Genomic DNA, 13,036 nt, shown 5'->3' with positions numbered 1-13,036 from the left:
TTTAAGACTAGGTGGAATTTCCACATGGGGCTCAAACATTAGCTATGAGCTTTCCACTCCACTGGAAGATTAGCCTCTCCATCTGCTTTTATCTTTGCTGGCTCTGTTTCCTGAGCCATTTTATTCTTCAGGCAGCCATTCCTGCTTAGACACCTGCTCACTATTTGTTTTGCACTTCTGTGCCTAGGCTTTCTGACCAGACCTGCTTGGCTTGTTTCAGGGGTGCTTAGCGGGCACTTACCAGAGCTCTCCTCTGTCTCAATATTGTCTCCCCTGGCATTTAAACATTCTTCTGAGACCATCTTATGAGCCCCACCCACAGGGTACCCACTGCTCAGTAAGGAGAAATGAAGAAGGAAGGGCCTGGTTGGAATGTGCCTAGTAATGAAGACCAGTACAGCTGACACTGTCTGACTGTGTCAAGAAGTCGTCACTCTTCTGAAGACTGCCTTTCACCTTCCACACCTGAAGCTCATATCTACCTGCATTTTTCAGAAGGATAGAATGCTCCAGAGCCAATGATGCTGCAATGTATTCTGGGGGGTGGGGTGGAAAGAAATCATAGTGGATGTGTTGTTTGGGAAAAAAATAATTAGATGACTGAGCTAAAAATTTTTTTACATTTTTTTTGAAGACTCTAGCAAGTCATTATTTCATTTAATACAACATCCTATGATGCATTTACCATCAAGTTCATCATTTCACAAAGAAAGGTATCGAGGACCCTAGAGGCTGAATAAAATATCTTGTAGGCTAAGTAGTTGATGAATAGAATTGGGTCTCAAAACCTGTTCTGTCTGACCCTATCATGAGTCAGTGCATTTCTGTAGAGAATACTGGAGAATGGAGACTCACCAACACTTAGCCTTTCCCTCGGGATTAGCACTCAGTGAGACCTCTGTACAACATCAAATGTGAGCTGAAGGTCACCGGGGCTCAGAATCAGGTTAGTGATACAGAGAGCTTTCAGAGGAACTGAGTTTCTTTTTCTTTTTTCTTTTTTTTCCTGTCTTTTACTCACATTTAACTGACTAGAAAACCTTTCACCCACAGGGGCAGAATGCAGAACTCACTGCAGGAGGGAATACTGGGGTTAAAGGAAAGAACTCCAAGGAAGGTTCTTCCAAGATTAAACAGGGGTTGAAAATGAAGGGGCAAATGGACAGATTGGAGTTTGTATCAACAGCGCTGTTTTTTAAGTACTCAAATGAAACTGATGCTGAGTCAAGTGTCTTTAAGGTAGACTCTTACAGTCTTTCAGACACTAGCATGTTCCCTGACTGTGGAACAAACCAGAACAGAACAGAGCCACCCTCATGGCCACCCAGTTGCCCTGTGGCTGTGAACCTCGGTGGTGTACACATTGAACTCAATTTAAAAGGAGAAATTGTATAATTTCAAGTGATATTAATTTGTATAAAATATCCTACTCTGCTGAAAGCCACAGTGTTTGGATTTGGTGCTTAAATGGTACACTTTTGGAGTGAAAATTAAGGTAATATATGACTCCAACAAAAACAGTATTTTATTGTATTAAAGAGGACTCTATCATCTGCTGACATCACGTAATGTAGTGAAGGTGTTCCCTTCCTTGGTTTCGTACTTTGTGGTTTCAAATGCTATATGGTGGGCTGGTTATATTAACTGAGAAGTAAAGTCATTACCCAAGTGTTGCAGTACTCTGAAATAGAAAACAGGAAGGAAACAAGTATACGCTTGACCACAATGATGCCAGCTTCTAAAACTGTGGCTCTGGCCAAGCTATGGGGTCACATGACTGAGGGGAAGGTGCACAAACAGTTGAAGCAGTAAAAACATTTCTAGATATACAATAACCAAAACTTAATCCATTGAGTTTTGATCAGTGCTTGCCAGTGTTATATCATGCACTTCATTGCAGCCTCAGTTCAGAACACACACATACATGCACTGCATCAAGCATACCCTCACAGCCTCCATTGCCAATGAAAGCTGCCCACAATGCCTCGTCTCAGGCGCTAAACTGTTGTGTGTTATGAACTGCAGTGTTTTACTCTACAAAATTTCTGCTATTGTAGAAACAAAGTGGTTTAAAGTAAGAAAGCAGAGACTTCAGATACATTTCTACCATCTTTCCTCAGTGGATGCATCAAATTAATACATCTTTGGGTTGTATTGTTTTCAAATGTTTTAAAACTTGTTTGAGTCACTGTCTTGGTTTTCAGTTTTAAAATATCATTAAATGGATTTTGGCATGGGATTAGGACAATTTCTGAAGTGGCCCTAAAGTAACTTACTTCAGCTGTTTTCATACCATGTATTGATGTAAAGTTAGTGATTATAAAACTAAAACATCAACCAACTCTGAAAAGTGTTGAAGATAATCTATGTCCTTCAGTATATCCAGAATAACTGTAATTCTTTGTATAAAAATCAAAAAGCAATCTTCACAGTAAGTCTGCCTTTGTCTTTAATGCTAAAACTATACACATAGCAAAGATAACTATCTTTATGGCTTTTTATCACTAAATACCTTATTCACAGACCTATTTCACAGACTTATGTACCAGGGCTACAGAAAAACTTCTCAGGTGAAAAAGGGTCATGATTAGACAAAGATTAAGAAGCCCTGTTCCTCAGCAAGTATTGATCTCAGGGGCTAATTTCAGCCCACCTGCTAGCAGGGTAAAAGGTCATGTGTACAATAAGCAAACTGGAGAAGACATTGCCATATTACTGGGTATGGGAGTGTCATTCCCATCCTGCTGTCTGATCCTGTAAGACTCCATGGAGGAGAAAGCAGGCTATAGATAAGGCAAACATTATGTCTTCCTCTTAACCATCACAGGGCCATGAATAACTGACCATTCTCCCTGAGCCTCAGTGTCTTCATATGTAAACCTGCTTCCTGAGCAAGAGACAACAATGTGTTTGTTCCTGGGACTAAGTAATGATTTCAACGAGAAGGACACCACAGAGTCAAGCAGGTAGACCTTGTAAAGAAAGCCGCCATTTTCCAAGAGTTTGGCATAATGAGACATCTGAAAGGACACTAAAGTGCTTCAGCTGGTGGCGAAGAGAAGAGGTTTGGAACAGTCCTACTGAATCCTCGAAAGAGGATGCTGGGAAATAGTAGGGCTTGAAGACTACCAGAAATAAATGCATCCTGTGCATACCCAGGGAGTAGAAAGAAAACAAGAAGGATATAATGCTCCAGGATTAACTTCTGGAACACAGATTTGGTTGACTGTCATGATCGCTCTATTCTGTGTATCCACACAGAATGCTGTATAGTGTAACTGCATATATGCTTTAAGTTATGGAGTAGAGAGACATCAGACTGCTTGGATTTAAGCTTTAGGGATCGCCTCTTCAGGCCCCATCTCTCTTTGCTAAAAGTCCCCTTATCTGAATTCTTTGTTCTTCCAAGACCCTTCATCAGACTGATGACTTAACTCTGATCTGGATGGAAAGGTGGTTTTTTATCTTCACATAAAAAGTCAGGCTCTGGATGAGGAAGAAGATGAGGAAAGCTGAAGCGATCCATCCTACAACAACTTCGGGCAAATCAGCAGGCACTGGGACCCAGGGGGAGAAAGGCCTGGAATGACGCAGCAGTCAATTACAACTTATGGTTGGTATGAGATGACCAAGGAAGCACATTCAACCTGACATTCTTTAGCCCAAGGTTAAGATTCTCAATGATAATGAGTGATTGACTGAATGGGTAGGTGAATTAGAGTCAGCCAAGGAATGAACAAGGGCACAAATTGTGTGGTTTGTCATCAAAACCTGAGCCAGGAGTTCCTTATTCACCTCTGTATCATTGTCTAACTAGACCCAGGGATGCCATGCTGGCAGCAAAGAGCCTATGATTGTGTCTGATGCTTTTGCTCTTAATTTCTCATTTTTCCCCTTTTTCTTCTCGAATGATACCCTGTATCCCAGGCCAGTCTTGGCTCCATTTCTTACTCCAAGGATAAGGATTCTATGCCTTTTCATTCCTTCCCCATATCTTGGGATAAAGACTGCAGGAGAGTCCCCTTCCTCTTCTTCCCCCTTCTCCTCCTCTTCCTCCTCCTTCTCCTCCTCCCTTTCCTCTTACCCAGCCTTACCCTTCATCCCTCATGTGACTGCCCATCTTTTAAGCCCAAACACAGTGGGCATCTTTGAAAAATAAGTGCATGGCTGCTGTTGGGTGCCTAGCGAGGCCAATTCATTAATCTCTCTTGTGTTATTAGTGCTCAGGCTCAGGTTGATGTGTTTCTGATTAATGAGGCATATGTTATATACAGTGAAACAATTGAAGAGTATCCTTCTCATTCCAGTGAATTGTGTCACAAAGGCAATTCAGAGGTGACCTTCCTTAAGCAGGAGAGACCAGGTGTTCAAGCCTTACCTGACAATTGTTTTTCAGAAACAAAGACTCAGGGGCAGATGCAAGGAGACCGCTAAGACCCGAGTCTGACCTTCAGAACAGATCTCATTCAGCTGCATGCTCTGCCCTTAATCAAAACTCTCCAGTACCACTTTTCCTGTCCTCACTTCCCACATGAGATAACATGATAAAGAAGAAAGCAGCCCCGGTAGCTGACAGATATGAATTCAGGATTTGTGTAGTCTTGAGCAAGTAACATGGAGTCTCTGAAAGTAAGGCAAACAATCACCAGCCCACAGGCTCATCATCAGAGCTTGGGGAATAGTACAAATAACAAGTATGATACTGGTGTAGAGAGGAGCCCAGCCATAGAGCCTTCTACCCTTACCTTTTCCTTCTCATGGGACATGGCTAAGAGTCTCATCACACGGAATCCCCCTCAGCTCCCCAGCTCAGAATCTAAACAGGTAATTCAGTCACTAAAGCAGGCCAGCACAAATGCCAGCCAACATCCATGAGCAGAGTCATTTCCTGGGCACTGCAGAACTGAAGGACATTCTGAGTTGGGGCCTTTGATGATTCACAGAAAGGAGGTTGTATTCCATGCTTTAGAACATTCTCTGAAGATGGTTTTGACCAAAAATCAATGAACTCCATCCTTTGGGCACAGCCAAAGGCTCAGTGGGAAGGAGGCAAGCTTTCTCTTACAGGTTCAATTCTGAGGCAGTCTAGTAGAGAAGACCCAACCTCAAAACTGTTCCTCATTGAAGAGTTTTCTTGAAGCAATCTCTTTCACAGCATGGGCTAAGGAAATCAGTGCTCATGATTCTTTAATAAACATAAAATGGGCCTTGCAGGCCATGTTCATCACCCTGACAATCACCTGTGTTGTGTCTTGAAGGGGCAATTCTCCTCATTTTGTATCTTCAGAGTCACAGTACCATTGAAGCTAAGCCACTAGTTCTGAAAACCCAGCAACAGACTCATGTATGGAACTCTATGGGTTTTACTTAGAAACTTTGACTGGAACACTCCCCCCAAAAACCCTGTCACCTCACAATGATGATATTGTCACTGTTGGGGAATATTATTTTAAAGTGTGTTACTTTTATGTTGTACTTGTTTAACTCTGTAAAGCTATGTTACTGCACCTGTCTAAAACATCTGATGGTCTAATAAAGAGATGAATGGCCAATAGTAAGGCAGGAAAAAGAAATAGGTAGGGCTGGCAGGCAGAGAGGATAAATAGAAGAAGAAATCTGGGAGGCGAAAGAAGTAGCCAGAGAAGGAGGAAGACTCCAGGGGCCAGCCACCCAACTACACAGCAAGCCATGGAGTAAGAAATAATAAAAAGTATACAGAAATAGAGAAAGATAAAAGCCCAAAGACAAAAGCTAACTGGTATAATTTAAGAAAAGCTGGCTAGCAACAAGCCAAGCTAAGGCTGAGCATTTATAATTAAGTCTTCATGTGTGATTTATTTGGGAGCTGGGTGGCAGGCCCCCAAAAGAGCAAAAATAACCAACAGCATGTCACTGACCATCATGTCCCAGTTTACTGTTCATTAATATCAGAGGGCACCTCTTTCTCTTTGCTTCTCTGTCATATAGTGATTCCAGGAGTTAGACTTGAGGCAAATTTGTAGAGCAGAGGCCTAAGACTAATCATGAAGGGTATATGTGAGCACCCAAGTTGAGGTAAGGGAAATAGGGAGTTGGCAAGAAGCCAAAAGGCCAAACCTGAAAGACAGAGGGAAGTGGATGTGAATGTTTCCACAGTTGTGCAAGTCCAAAGGATGCTAATGGGGTGAAAATTATTCCAGACTCTAGAGGAGGCAGGATCTTGCCAAATGGCTGGATGCATTATTTAACTTCTTTGAGCATGAACATCTCCATTTGTTAGACATGGCTATTCAGATTCCAACCTTATCAGGATAATTTAAAAACACCATGCTGGTTGTTCCTGAATGGCAAAGGCTAGGCGTGGGGAAACCTACAGGCTTACGGTGTGTCAAGATGAATGAAGGCATACATCAGCACAACTTAGGACCCTAAGTGCACTGCTGTTTTGGAATAATGTTGGTAACAGCATGAAATTCGATCCTGTGGTATGCTGAATCTTTTAGCAACCTGGTAGCCATCATTGAGAGGTTTACAAATGAAATCCTACATGTTCTCCCCACCCCAGTTACAGTTCTCTTATAAGGCTTGCTCTAATCCTGATATTACAGATGCACTGCTCAAGTGGAACATCCGAGCTCCAGATCTGGTGACAGATCGTGGTCAGCTGGCCTCAGTGGAGGTGGCTGGAAGGGAGGACAGATGTTGGCAATGCTAATGGCTGCAGTCTGCTGCCTTCCCACCTCTGGGTCCATGCACTCGGGATCCATATCGCATCATAAATAGATCTCCTATGTCCTCTCTCCAAACTTCATCCAAGCCCCCAGCTTCCAAGGGAGGCAGTAATTCGTTGAGGCACATCCATCAAACCAGTGGAGTGGCTTCTGCTCGCTTCTGATTGGATTCATAAATTGGTTTTCCACAGTCGTCTCGTCCGGAGAATTGACAAGCTTCTCTTGAACTCATGAATTTGGGAGGAAATGAGCCAAAGGGATTGAGAAGTCCAAATCTGAATTGAGCTGTGGTATGTTTCCTCTCCAACTTCCATTAATAATTTCAACGGAAAGTTTACAGAGCTGTGAAAAGGACCCACACATTGCTGGATGAGAACATCTGTACTAGGGTTTAACCATTTAAAAAATTACACACAGAAATTAGGGAACGTAGAACTAGAGACCCATTCTATTTGCCTGTTTAGCTCTATGCCAAGGAAATAAATGAATTTCATTCACCTATTTAACAAATATTTACAGCATTGGTTTTACACCAGACACTGCTTGAGGCACTGGGATGCACAAAGAAATAAAAACCACTGCCCTTGGATGAGAGTGGGATGTATGCGGGGCTTACATTGTTGTATTTCTGAGTAAGGAAGATGGGAGTATGTGCGTGCGCGTATGTGTGCATACGTGCGTGCGTGCGTGCGTGCGTGCGTGCGTGTGTGTGTGTGTGTGTGTGTGTGTGTTTCTCAAATGCCCTCACCCAATTTTTTAATCCTTTGGAGAAGTTACTGTCATGTTTGATTCTTTCTCAGAGGACATATTGGACTTAGCAGCATCCTGTGGCATGAAACCCGACAGCTCCACCAAGCACATAGATTTCAGAGGACTCAGCCTTGAATTACTAGACCAAACTTAGCCCAAGAGTTTTTATTTCAAACCTTCACTGTGGCTTTTATGGGACTGACACATAGAAATCAGTCAAAAGAAGGTGCACCTGAGAAACCACCTGGTGGGGATCCTGGGGATTTTGGAAATGCAGACATAGGTGTGAAGACTAGTTCTATCATCTACAAGCAATGTGGCCAGAAGCAGGTTGTGCATCATCTCTAACATCTTCATCCATAGAACGTGGATAACTGGGGCTCTCTGATGGTTGTATTGCTGCATGGTGTAACGTTATTTCCTACAGTTAATCCATCATTTGCTGGGAGCCCTGAAAAAAATTCCTCTTTAAACATAGCTAGAAAAATTTTATTATTTCATACTTGAGTAATATTTCTTCATGGAAAAATATATGGGAGGGGACGCAGGAAAGAAGGGAGGGAGAGAGAGGAGAGGGGAGGATGTGTGTGCATCTGTGTGAGTGTGCCGGTGTTTCTTTGTTTCTAAGGCACAGGAGAGGACAGTCCACATCTACACTTATTCAACATCGACTTAGACATTTTTTCTAAAAATCTGAATTCTGCCTCAGTAGCAGCCAATATTCCCAAATTATTTCCCTAAAGTAAAACTTAGAGCTAACTGGGTAGTGCTAACATCTGACCAATACTTAAAATGGCTCATTTCTTAGTATCATTTTGGTTCCTACCCAATTACTTTGATTAGCATTAAATTTAATAATATGAACATCATGCATTTGTATGTTACTTTATAATTTTTTGAAATACATTGCATATCTTTGGATCTTTACAACTACCCTGGGAGTTAATCAAGGCAGACATAATTATTTTAGTATCGAAGAGGAAAATGCTGAAATCCATAGAGGTAAAATAATATAGCCATGTACCATAAATTCAGAGACAAAGATTAGGCTACAACCCAAACTAGCCCAGGGCCATTGTTAATACCAGATAGTTCCCACTAGAGACCTAGGCCTTGAAGTGAAGAGAGACGCTATCTGCTGTATAGTGCTTCCAAGCTCACTGAGCGTGCCAAGAGCCTACAGCTATCACAGCCCATGTGTTTATTTTCTGAGAAGGGAATGATCATGAGCATGAACTGCAGTGATATATAAACCCAGCACATAGATAACTAGGAAGAAATAAAATGTATATAGACTATAAAGGAATACAGACAAGAGTCATTAACTCTTTAGAGAACCATCTAAATAGAAAGTATCCTACTGAATTAGGGTCACCAGTGGTGATGCATGAAGCTAGGCTGGTGGCACTGAGTGTACGAACAGCCTGTAAGAGTAGAGTTCTAATGATCTGAGTGAAAAACACTCCACAAAACTATTTGAGAGACAGAGACAAAATAAGAGCCAGGTAGATCATAAGTACCAGTCACGAATGGGGCTGGATGGTCTAAGCCTATAACCCCAGCTACTCTGTGGGATGAATCTGGGAGACTGAAGGCTCAAGAACTGTCTAGGCCGCAGGATGAGTTCAAGGCTAAAATGGACAACTTAGTGAGATGCTGTCTCCAAATAAGAATGATGCTTAGGGATATACATTATTGGTAGATAGATGACTGGCTCAGAATTCATAAGGCCTCGAGTTTAATTGCCACCACCATACAAACAAATGACATGTATGAAATATGGAAAAATTGGGCAATCAATAAATAGAACCACATCTAAGCATGTAGCAGGCCACTCCCATGAGCAGTTCATTTGGAGCTGAATATTTGGAAAAGGCAGAAGACAGAACAGGCATGATTCCTTTAATGCCTTCTTCAGAGGAACTGAAGAAGGGGAAATAGTTCTTATAAAATCATAGCAAAGTATAGTGTAAGAGAAGAGATTCAGGGAACACTACTCATGTTGCCAATGTGTCACAATCAACGTCAAGAGATGGATGGCAGATGCTCAAGCAAAAGGGGCTATTCATTGAACCCTTTTCATATTCTAAGTGCATTATCTCACTCCAGATTCAGGAAACTTCTATGGTAGGTGCTATTTCTAATTACATTTTTTATAGACATCAAATTTGGAATTTGGAGAGATTGAATCACACAGCTACTATGAGGTACACAAGTCTTTTGCCCAGGTCTCTTCCTCCTGCTTTGGAAGGTTTAGAGACAATTCCCCTTCACCACATACTTGAGCTCAGTCCATCTTAAGAGGGCCAGAAATGGAGAGACATTGAAGGATCAGGTTCCCTGTGAGTTCTTCCATTAGGTAGAGGGAGTGAAGGGCTAGAGATTGGGCACCAATATGAAATTTCTTAGAACTAGAAGAAAGCACATGGGTGCGTGGGCACACAGTGAGTTCCAGGAATGAGTAACAGTGCCTCCAGCTGGAGCTCACAGTTGGGCAGCTCAATAGGTAGGAATCATGGGACCAGAACACAAGGTAGCCTGCTGACAGTGCTGTCATCTCCTGTTTCACGCATAGCTTTCCAGTTCCATGGGAAGCTGGCTATAATCTGAACACACAGCAGATTGTTGGTTCTCTTATATCTTATGAGGACCAAAGTTTGCCAGCCAATATGCAGCTAGGCAAAAGAGGATCCACCTCTACAGTTGGAAGGTTTCTTCAGTGTCGCTCCCAGTCTCACAGCCGCTCAGACCCAAGTAAACACACAGAGGCTTATTCTTATTTACAAACTTATGGCCATGGCCTATGGCTCAAGCTTCTTGCTAGCTAGCTCTTACATCTTAAATTAACCCATTTCTATTCATCTATAAGTTGCCATGTGGCCATGGCTTACTGGTATTTTCACATCTTGCTTCTCCGGCCGGTGGCTCACAGTGTCTCTTCTGCCTCCCCCTTCTTCCTTCCTATCTCTCTCTTCAATATCCTGCCTAGCTATAACCTGACTTGCCATAGGCCAAACGGCTTTATTTATCAACCAATCAAAGCAACACATATTCACAACATACAGAAAGACATCCCACAGCACACCCCCTACCTGAGGGGCCATTCACCAACCAGCCATCTTGCGAAAAGGGCTCAGGAAATTGCTGGAAGAAGCAGGGCCAGAGCAGTCCCAGTTTTCTTGCTCCTCTCCAAGCTCAAAAGCCCAGGACTGTGAGTCTGGTTGCCTGAACCAAGTTGTGGTGTACATTGAGGATTGTCATATATGGAGGTTCAGTGAGTCAAAGTGAAAAGGGTCTTCCTATGACTGGAGCTGAAGCAGGGTGTGACATCCACTGAGCAGAAGGTTCTCTAGTAACCTTTTCAAGGAAGCTGAACTCCTCTGTGAGTACAACACAGGCCAAGTTTCTCATCTCTGGACCCCTCAGACTAAACAATATTTAGTCCAGAGGTGAGCAGTTCCTGCCTACCTTGCTCTTGCTGGAGTCACCCTCATGTCCCTGAGCACTTGGCTCTCTATCAGGGCATCTCCTTTAACTAACTCATTTCTTAAGTACAGCCATGTCCCTTTATACCCTATTATATTGTCCCCTGCCTCACTGACCTATCTTGGTCAGGGGTCAGATGAAGAGAATTTCTGCTGGGATGATTTTACGATAGCAAAATGAGGGTGGCAGGGGTTGGGGGTGGCGGGACCACATTTCTCAAACAATGGTCCACAAACTACTCTTTTTTTTTTTTTTTAAGTCAATAGATGACAAGAGGAGATAACTAGTTTACTAGATTTGTGGCTTGTCTCAAGTTCCCAGTCTTTTTGACTCTCAGCCTTTCCCACAGAAATACTGCTACCTAGTTCAGCAGTTACTGAGAAGACTAAAGAAGATTAAGCGTTTTTTTTTTTTTTAGCACAAAACAGGATAGTCCCTCTGGAAGAACTACACCTCTCCAAAACATGATTCCTGGTGCCCTGCTCCCCCTTTTTCTGGCAATGTTCATATAGTGCCTGTTTTTTTTTTTTTTTTTTTTTTTTTGTTGTTGTTGTTTTGTTTTGTTTTTGTTTTTTGTTTTTTGTTTTTTTTTTTGTTAACTAGCTCCTAGTAGTCCCCAATAGCCTGAGCCTTGAGACCAACCTCTATAGGTCTGAATACTTCTTAGACTCCTGACTACCTAGGTGGTCCTGAGTAAATAATTTAAGTTCAGTGCCTCAGTTTCTTCCTCTTAAGTGGAAATAATAAGTGTGTCAACCTTGTAAGATTATAATGAAATTTTATGTGTGTGTGTACACATATACATCACTTGGACAAGCCTAATATAGTAAACATTCAATAAATGTTAGACGATATTCACTCAGCAAACAGTTATTGAACATCTGTTATGCCCAGGTACTGTGTTAGGTTAGGTTGGGGGTGCCAATGGTGTATTAGACATAGGTGAGGTCTCAAGGGGCTCAGAGTAATAAGGAGCAGAGTCACTGGGTCTCCAGCTAAAGTCACTGTGCTTCCCCAATAGCTATGAAGTTTCTTACTTCCGGGTAACTTAATTTTTTTTCACTTCTCTTGGGGATGCTCTAAAGTCCCCATTCTCTGTCTGCAAACGTCTCTCAGACACAGGACAAGGTGTTTTGTGTCTGTCCCTCCTGTTGGATGCTGGGGATTGAGTTACTTCTACTTAAGTCCCTAATGATCTTACAAGGTTTGAATCACTAAGAACCTTCCCTTACAAGAGAAAGAAACAAAATACCCACAATTATTAATCATACTAGTGTAGTCTTTAATTCTCTAATATTTAATTGCTTAATTTCCAAGGTTATATTTACTTTTGATTAAATTCTTTAAGTTCGAAATCTATGCAAAATATATTCTAAGAATTTCTCATCTTTTTATGTTAATGAACAGTTTAAATGAGCAAAATTGTTTGCAATCACATAATCAACACATCCCCCAGAAAAGTCACATTATGACTCTATAGAATTTATTCCAAACACCTTAGGACAAGCAGCTCAAACTGTGGAATTGGGCTTTTCTCAGAGAAGGTTTTACAAGCGAATCAGTTCTAAGGTATCTCTTGCTTTGCCACGCTTGGAAACCAGCAAATATCTGGCCAGAAACCAAACTACATGCTTCACCTTGGGAGCTTTCCTTAGGAGCTTAGGTAGTGACAGCTATATCATGTTAGGTTTACTCTTTCATTCAGACAGCTGTCCATCTAGTAGGGCTTCAGCAAGATTGTGTATTTTGGGAATAAGAGTCAGGTTGAGGGCAAGGGAACCAGAAACAGGCACAGGCAAAGAAATTGAGCCAGCTGCAGACATAACACAGGGCAAGAAAGCTCTGGCATTTCCTGAAGGAATACTACTGGGCTTGAGAAAAGAAGCTGGGATGGGAGGGGAGGGGAGGGGAGAAGAGGAGGAAAAAGAAATAGTTGAATCAAGAAGTGAGATGGAGGCAAAGGAGCTAGAAGTTAATGGAGAAATGTTTGGGGTAAATAAAAGATAAGGATAATTAATAAGTGCTAAATGATAAGGGTAACTGATAGAAAGACTAGAGTGCAGAGAGGAAAGAAAGAGATTGAATCTGAG

Source organism: Peromyscus maniculatus, chromosome 1, assembly GCF_049852395.1.
Source record: "Peromyscus maniculatus bairdii isolate BWxNUB_F1_BW_parent chromosome 1, HU_Pman_BW_mat_3.1, whole genome shotgun sequence".
NCBI classification, from domain to species: domain Eukaryota; kingdom Metazoa; phylum Chordata; class Mammalia; order Rodentia; family Cricetidae; genus Peromyscus; species Peromyscus maniculatus.
This window is presented reverse-complemented; position numbering follows the sequence as displayed.